This window comes from Herpailurus yagouaroundi, unplaced genomic scaffold (genome assembly GCF_014898765.1).
Source record: "Herpailurus yagouaroundi ecotype Mexico unplaced genomic scaffold, PumYag 191, whole genome shotgun sequence".
Taxonomy (NCBI): Eukaryota; Metazoa; Chordata; class Mammalia; order Carnivora; family Felidae; genus Herpailurus; species Herpailurus yagouaroundi.
The window spans coordinates 14355332-14363730 of record NW_024412422.1 but is presented as its reverse complement, the minus strand read 5'-3'; the positions used below and the strand labels follow the sequence as shown (position 1 = coordinate 14363730).

The 8399-nt window shown below is 47.1% G+C and overlaps 1 long non-coding RNA gene across 3 annotated transcripts; it reads left to right on the top strand.

Moving 5' to 3' along the window:
• Window positions 1-1383: 1383 nt before the first annotated feature.
• LOC121010399 (uncharacterized) lies at window positions 1384-5634 on the top strand. 3 transcript variants are annotated; one of them, XR_005781133.1, is made up of 4 exons: window positions 1384-1820; window positions 1875-1992; window positions 4592-4718; window positions 5409-5634. It is a non-coding gene; the product is annotated as an uncharacterized LOC121010399 (long non-coding RNA). The 3 variants fall into 3 exon arrangements; XR_005781132.1 differs by lacking the exon at window positions 4592-4718 and having other exon boundaries at window positions 1592-1820; XR_005781131.1 differs by lacking the exons at window positions 4592-4718; window positions 5409-5634 and adding an exon at window positions 2358-2743 and having other exon boundaries at window positions 1619-1820.
• Window positions 5635-8399: the final 2765 nt, after the last annotated feature.

Here is an 8399-nt window from a genome sequence, read left to right as displayed (position 1 = left end):
AGACATTCAAAGAAGACATTTGTGACCTACTACTCCCTGCACGTCCCCTCCCCCTTCAGCACTAAGCATATAACCACCAGCTTCATACAGCCAGAGTGCAGATTTCTCTGCCCAAGGGTCCTGTCGCTGTGCTGCTTAAATAACCTTACTAAGTTGCCCCGGAACACATCTCAATAATTCTCTCTTGACTGCCTCTCTCAATGATCCTGCAACAACACTACCAAAATTCGTTCTGAATCCAAATACGAAGATGACAGCTGTTGTGGTCTTGTACATTTTGGCTAGTTTTTCTTGAATTTCTTAGGTACTGTTGCTTTCCAGGGTGTAGAACATCGATGACCATCTGTTTCCATAAAGTAGTCAGTCGGTCATGAACTTTCCGGTCCGGATAGTTATTGTGTCGTTCACGGTGGTGGCTGAGCTCCAAGCAGTCAGGGGGGAAAAAGAGCAAAATCACCTTTTTTTTTTTTTTTTTTAATGTTTATTTATTTTTGAGAGAGACAGAGACAGAGTGCGAATGGGGGAGGGACAGAGAGAGGGAGACCCAGAATCCGAAGCAGGCTCCAGGCTCTGAGCTGTCAGCACAGAACCCCACACGGGGCTCGAACTCACGAACCGTGGGAACATGACCTGAGCCAAAGTCGGACGCTCAAGAGCCACCCAGGCGCCCCGCGAAATCACCCTTTTAATGTGTACGGTCCAGTGGTTGTTAGCGTATTCAGAGTCGTTCACCTATCACCTCTGTCCTGTCCAATTCCAAAACATTTCATCACCCCTAAAAGAAACCTTGTCCCCATTAGCTGTCACTCCCCATTTCCCATTTCCCCCAGCCCTCCTGGCAACCACTCATCTATTTTCTGTCTCTATGGATTTGAGATGAAATCGTACAATCCGTGGCCTTTTGTGGCCAGCTTCTCTTACTTAGCACCATGTTTTCAAGTTTCTCCCATGTGGTACTTCATTCCTTCCTGTGGCTGAATAATACTGCATTGTGTAGACGGACCACACGTTTGCCATTTGATGGACATTTTTGAGTTTCCACTTTTTGACTGTTGGGAATAATGCTGCTATGAATGTTCACACACACATTTGTGTATGGACATACGTTTTCAATTCTCTGGGGTATATACCTAGAACAGACAAAATAAATCCTTTCTGCTTGGAATCAGAAGCTTGTTGAGCGAGGGACTAGGAAACCAGATTAGAAATTGAACAGTTGCATCCATCAGTTCTCAAAAGCTGGCAAGTTCTAAACAGAATAACAAAAGGCTGTTTCCACAGAAAGGCTAGCTCAGCTTTCTGCTGTCTGGGTATGAACACTCCCTTTCCCTTCTGGTCCCATGGAAGTCTGTTTTATAATTAGGGAAGAGTAAAGGAGACTAAGGGATTTTCTCTCATCAGTATTTTTTTTTTTTCATTTTCAGTTTTAAATTGTCACTTTGTTGGGAACAATTTTCATAGAGTGATCAGAAGTGAAGATAAACATAACCACGATATCACCACTTAATCAGATCAGTCCTTGCGGGAGGGCGGGGGAGGGGGCTCCGTGTTAGGCTTCTGCCCATTTGATCTCAGACCCAGGCAGCCCTCTCCGCCCTCCCCCGAATCACGAGGAACTACATCTCCCAGGCTCCCTTGCAGTCCGCTTCCTGGTAGGTTGGGCCAGTTGCAGACCCTGACAGAAGGTCAGAAAGTGGAGGAAGGAAGAGGCCGCAGCATCTGTCTCCCTCCGCTTTGGGAAGCATCTCCGCTGTATCTTCGAGTGTCCAGCCCCTCGGAAGTTCCCGTTTCCGCTGGGTGGTCCTGGATCCTGGACTCTGGTAATTGCACACTTCCCTTCATCCCCTCCAGTCCGGTCCCCCTCCCTTCAAAAGGTGCAGCCTAATTCCCCTCTCCTGGACCAGGAGGCAGAACTGGCTTTGTGACTCACCTCTGTCTAGGAGAATGTGGCAAATGTGACAATGTGTGACTTCTGATGCTAAGTCATAAAAGGTACCGTAGTTTCTATCTTGGTTTTTTTTGTTTGTTTGTTTGTTTGTTTTTTGAGAGAGAGAGAGTGCACACACGAGCTGGGGAGGGGGCAGAGGGGGAGATGGGCAGAGGGGCAGATGGAGAGAGAGAGACTCTTAAACAGGCTCCGCGCTGAGCAAAGAGCCTGACGCAGGGCTTGATCCCACGACCCTGGGATCATAACCTGAGCTGAAACCAAGAGCTCAAACGACTGAGCCACCCAGGTGCTCCCTACCTTGTTCTCTTGACTCACTTCCTCTGAGGAAGCCAGCCATCATGTCATAAGGACACTGGAGCTGCTCTGGGAAAGACCTACATGGGGAAAAACTAATGCCTCCCCCCAACAGCCATCAAGCACACCATCCTGGAAGTGGCAGCTCTGGCCCCAGTTAAGCCCTCGGATGAGAGCAGCTCTCGCCAGTATTTTGACTACAACTCATGAGAGACCCTGCATCAGAACTGCTCAGCCAAGCTGCTCTCAACTTCCAGATCTGCAGAAACTACAAAAGATAATAGTGATTGTTGTTCTAAGCCACTAAGTTTTGGGGTGCCTTGTTGCACAGCAGTAGATAACTAATGCATATGTCTAACCAATTTCCAGCATTAAAACCTTTCTATTGGAGAGGCCCCTGGCTAGCCCCGTCGGTAGAGCATGCAACTCTTGATCTTGGGGTGTGAGTTCGACCCCCACATTTGGTGTAGAGAGTACTTAAAAATAAAATCTTACAAAAAAACAAAATTTTCTATTGGAAAGACCTAGAATGGATTCTGTTTTCTGACTGATACAAACTCCTGTCCTGAATTATAAACCAAATGTAAAATTAACATCTGTAAAAATGAAAAGTCTAGGGGCGCCTGGGTGGCTCAGTTGGTTAAACGTCCGACTTCAGCTCAGGTCACGATCTCGCGGTCCATGAGTTCGAGCCCCGCGTCGGGCTCTGGGCTGACGGCTCGGAGCCTGGAGCCTGCTTCCGATTCTGTGTCTCCCTCTCTCTCTGCCCCTCCCCCGTTCGTGCTCTGTCTCTCTCTGTCTCAAAAATAAATAAACGTTAAAAAAAAAATTTAAAAAAAGAAAAGAAAAGTCTAGAGGCGCCTGGCTGGCTCAGTCAGTGGAGCATGTGACTCTTGATCTTGGGGTTGTAAGTTGGAGCCCCACGTTGGGCATAGAGATAGATAGATAGATAAATAGATGGGGGGGTGAGGGAGGGAAGGAGGGAGAGAGACGGGGAGGAAGAAAGAAAAGAAAGAGAAAGGAAGAAAGAAACAAAGAAAAAAGAGGAAAAAGAAATGTCTAAATGGGAGTCTGCTAGTGAATTTGAAGGCCTGGTCACATGACCCTGGGCCCCTGTGGTAGGCCCTGCTTGCACACGGGGAACAATACCTGGAAGTAATTAATTAGAGACTAAAGGGAGTAATCCAAATAGAAAATGCTACAGGAAAACAGAAGAGGGGCATTCTTGATGGTAGAATCCAGGGGTGAGGAAGAACAATATTTAAAGATTTGGGAAATTAAGTGAAAAGAAAAGGATAGTCCAGATCGTGAAAATGAAACTGAAGTATTAAAAAGAGAACATTTTATTTTTTTTAATGTTTATTTATTTCTGACAGGGGTGGGGGCAGAGAAAGAGGGAGACACAGAATCTGAAGCAGGTTCCAGGCTCTGAGCTGTCAGCACAGAGCCCGACACGGGGCTTGAACTCACGAGCTGTGAGATAATGACCTGAGCCAAAGTCGGATGCTCAACCGACTGAGCCACCCAGGTGTCCCAAAAGAGAACATTTTTAATATCAACTTTATTAGATGACTATATTTCTACAGTGTGAGGGAGTACTACTGACTTCCTGGTCCCAAACTAAACATCAATGTATTTGTTTGTTTGTTTATTTATGTGTGCTCAACATCCATTCTCCCCTCCGTAAGAGTACCTCACTTGTCCACTGGGGATTCCTTTCCCTCCTATCTTATCCAGCACCACTCAGGTAGACTATCCCTACTCTCTGGCTCTAAGCTTGACCAATCAGCATAAGTACAGGGATTGGTCCAGGGATAGGTATGTGTCCCAAGCTGAGCCAATGATATGCAATGAAAATGCATTGAATTTTCTGAAGCTATTGGTAAGATTTAACCCTAGAGGTCCTGGAGACCACCTTTGCCACCATGTGTGGATAGCCTGCATGAAAGTGACGTCAACATCATGCAACTCCCAAGCTGAGGAGCAGAGAATAGATATCAGATGCTATTGCCATCAGAAAGCCCCTGGATCCAGCTATGCCTGAAGTTCACATCCTGGACTTCTTATTTACATAACTTTTTCACATAAGTCACTTTGAAACGTGAAAAAGTTTTTGTCAAACTCTGGAAATCCAAAATAAAAGGCGTTAGAACTACAGGGATTTTCCCCGTGTGTATTTGGAGATGCTCATGATAAGCAGGCTCGATGCTATAAATGCTTTAAAATAATTTAGGTCAATTAATTAGCACCATGGTTTAGATTTTGACAGTGCCTAAGGAAAGACTGTGTTTTCAAAGACCAGCTTATGGGCTAGAAATATTTTTTTTTCTTTTAGGTTTTTTTTTTAAGTAATCTCTACACCCAACATGGTGGGGCTCCAACTTACAACCCCAAGATCAAGACTCACGTGCTCTACGGACTGAGCCAGCCAGGTGCTCCTAGAAATGTAATTCTTAGCCCTGTCGCTCATTAAGAGGTACATACTCAGCTCCTTTCTGGGAGTGTCTTTGCTTCCTCACCGGTAACATAGAGTAACATCTATTCAGGAAGGCTGTTTGTCGTCTGCTTTGCAGACAAAGTGAGCTGCTCTTTTTCTGGGTTTCCATAACATTCTCAAGTGGTTCTATCATCATCCTTATCTGGTGTTATTTTTTATTATTCGAGTATAGTTTATATGCCACACAACTTACCCATTTAAAGTATACAGTTTAATGGTTTTAGTTATATTCACAGAGCTGTGCAACCATTATCATGATGAATTTTTAATTCTTTTTTCTAATGTGTATTTATTTATTTTGAGAGAGAGAGAGAGAGAGAGAGAGAGAGAGCTCGAGTGTGCACAGCGGGGGAGGGGCAGAGAGAAGGAGACAGAGAATCCCAAGCAGGCAGTGCTGGCAACACAGGGTCTGCCACAGGGCTTGATCTCATGACCGCAAGATCATGACCCGAGCCGAAATCGACAATCAGATGCTTCACCAACTGAGCCACCCAGGCGCCCCCGTTATTTTTCTAATTCTTAAAGATTAAGAGTTCGTGCAGCTGAAAAGCATAAAGGTAGCAAAAAAATCAGGCACAGTGTGGTCCAGTTGCTCAGGTTACATCACCAGGATGCGGTTTGGTCTCCTGTGTCTGAGCCCTGCTTTCCTTCTGTCACCTTCTTGCTCAGGCACGCTGTCCCCAAACCACCGCAAGATGGCCACCAGCAGCCTCAGGCTTCCAGCCGAGTTTTGCATCAACCACATGGGAAGAACAATGAACCAAATGAAAAATTACCTTTTCTCAGAGGTCCAGGAGGAACACCTGGGTGGCTCGGTCGGTTAAGCGTCCGACTTCGGCTCGGGTCATGATCTCACGGTTCGTGGGTTCGAGCCCCGCGTCGGGCTCTGGGCTGACAGCCCGGAGCCTGCTTCGGATTCTGTGTCTCCCTCTCTCCCTCTGCCCCTCCCCACTCATGTTCTATCTCTCTCTCAAAAATAAACATTAAAAAAAAAAGGAAAAAGAAAAGAGGTCCAGGAAAAATGTGATGGAATGTCACTGGACTGTCTGAAGTCAGTCCCTGCCCATTCCTGAGGCAACCACTAGGCCCACGGGTTGGCTAATGCGGGCTGGTCAGGCCTGGGTTTCTCCTTCCCAGGAACCAGGTTGGGGGGGGGGCGGTTCCCCTGAAGAAGACCAGAAAAATGGGGTGGGTCCTAGGAGGAGAAACAATACATGTGCCCCCTCCAGTCACTGGCCTGTGAGCTCCTCGAAGGCAGGGACTTCTGCCCTAAGTTATCTTTGCACTCTCCGAGCCCCTGCTGGGTGACAAAGCTAGCCAATGGCTGCGAGCTTCCCGACTGGATAAATCCCTTTTCCCTTTTCCCTCTTCTGTCCCACTCTCTCCTGGAGTCTGGTTCATCTTCCAGAAACAAGAAGTTCTGTGAAGAGATAAAGATTCCTACAGAGTGATCTGGGCTTTCAGAGGAAAGTACTGTTTTTACCCCAGGCACAACAAGAAGGCAGAAATACCTCTGAAGTTCCTCAGTTAATGAATGGATAAGCAAAAGGTGGTCTATCCACACAATGGAATATGATTCAGCCGTGAAAAGGAATAATGCAGTGACCCACACTATAAAGCAGATGAACTTGAAGACATTATGCTCAGTGAAAGAAGCCGGTCACAAAAGACCAGGTATTATACGATTGCAGTTACGTGAAATATTCACCATAGGTAAATCCATAGAGACAGAGAGTAGATTAGTGGTTACCTCGGGCTGTGATGCGGAGTAGGGAGGAAACGGGGAGTCACTGCTGATAATGGTTTCTGTTTAAAACAATGAAAATGTTCTGGAATGAGATGGGGTGATGGTTGCATGTAAATACACTGAAGATCACTGAATTGTACCTTTAAATGTGTGGATTTGAAGACCTGTGAACTATATTTCAATAAAGTTGTTTAAAACAAACAGGGGTGCCTGGGTGGCTCCGTTGGTTAAGGGTCCCACTCTTGATTTCGGCTCAGGTCATGATCTCACAGTTTGCGGGATCGAGCCCCACGTCAGGCTCCTTGCTGACATCTCAGAGCCTGCTTGGGATTCTTTCTCTCCCTCTCTCTTTGCCCTTGCCCGGCTCGCGCGCTCTCTCTCTCTCTCTCTCTCTCACGTACACTCTCTGTCTCTCTCAAAATAAATAAATAAACTTAAAAAAAATAAACAAGCACACACAGGGAAGTTTTCAATCCGCCAGGGTATGGTCCAGAAACAGCTGGGCTGGCACAGCTGGGTGAGATGGCAAAAAAGGCAGCCAGAAGCTGAGCCTTCAGGATAGGATCATGTTCCAAAGCTAGTTTTCCCCTAGCGCGATTTCCCCCATGAGTGTCAAACAACTGTCGAGCCTTTGAGAGAGAGGAGAGCTGGCCTGGCCCTGTCAGCTGGCCTCCGTGTGCTCCCGTTGAAATAACGATTTCACAGAACATCAACATCAGACAAGGCCACCTCGGAACCACCATAAAACAAGACAGAACACGAACATGGTCCAGGCCACGCAATACCAAACATCTCCCCTTCTTGGCTACTAGCAGTAATGGCTGCTGCTTTACCAATGACAGCCTCAGCCTGGCTCTACTGTCCTCTGGATAAGATTTGAGAGCCCCGGGCACCTGCGTAGCTCAGTGGGTTCGAGTGTCCGACTCTTGGTTTGGGCTCAGGTCGTGATCCCAGGGTCGTGGAGTCGAACTGATTCTCTCCGTCTGCCCCTCCCACCCGCTTGTGTGCTCTCTCTCTCATACATACATACATACATTCATACATAAGATTTAAGAGCCCCAGTCCTAGAATTATCCCTGCTTCCTAACAGCACCGCTCCAGGGCAAAACTCCTAGATCCTTAACTCTCCCCAGAATCACCCAACCAAAGCCCGAGTCCTATAATCAGTTCTTTCTAACACCCTGAGTTCTCTTACTGAGACACCCCCACAGTTGCACAGGGCGTCCGGTCTCCCGCGCTGTAATGAGTAATAAATCCAATTGTCTCAACTTCTAGTGTGTTCCTGGTGGTCTTTGGCAGGACATCAACGGCTTCCAAACATCTTTTTATGTGTGTATTTGATACCAAAGACAGCTCAAAGGGACTACAGAGGTCAATCACATGCGCTCTGGCTGTGGACAGACCAGGCTTGAATCTCAGCTCAGCCACTTACTGTGTGACCCTGTGGCCGGTTCATTCACCTCTCTGAGCTTCAGTTTCCTAAGCTACAAAATCATGTCACGCTTCTGCTCAAAAACCCGACAGTGGCTCCCAACATCATTCAGAATTGAGTCCATACAGCGTACCCTTCCCTGCCCCCGCCCCTCCGCTCTGGTCTCTATCGAGGCATTTCCCCTCGCAGAGCCAGTCAAGCCCACCGACCCGCTTGCCGGCCCTCTATCTCCCCTGCACCAGGCACACTTCTGATTCAGAGGCTCCACGCTTCCTGTCACCTCCTGAAGGAAAAGAGCACCCCCCTCAATCCATCATCCTCTAAGCCAGTGGTTCTGAGCTCAGGTGAGCCGCAGAATCCCCCAGGGATATTGGTAACATTACAAAGGCTCAGCCTGTTCTGTTTCATCACTGATGGAGGGAATGTAAAACGGCACAACCATTTGGGAAAAGGTGATGTGTTGGGTTTTTTTTTAAAGTTT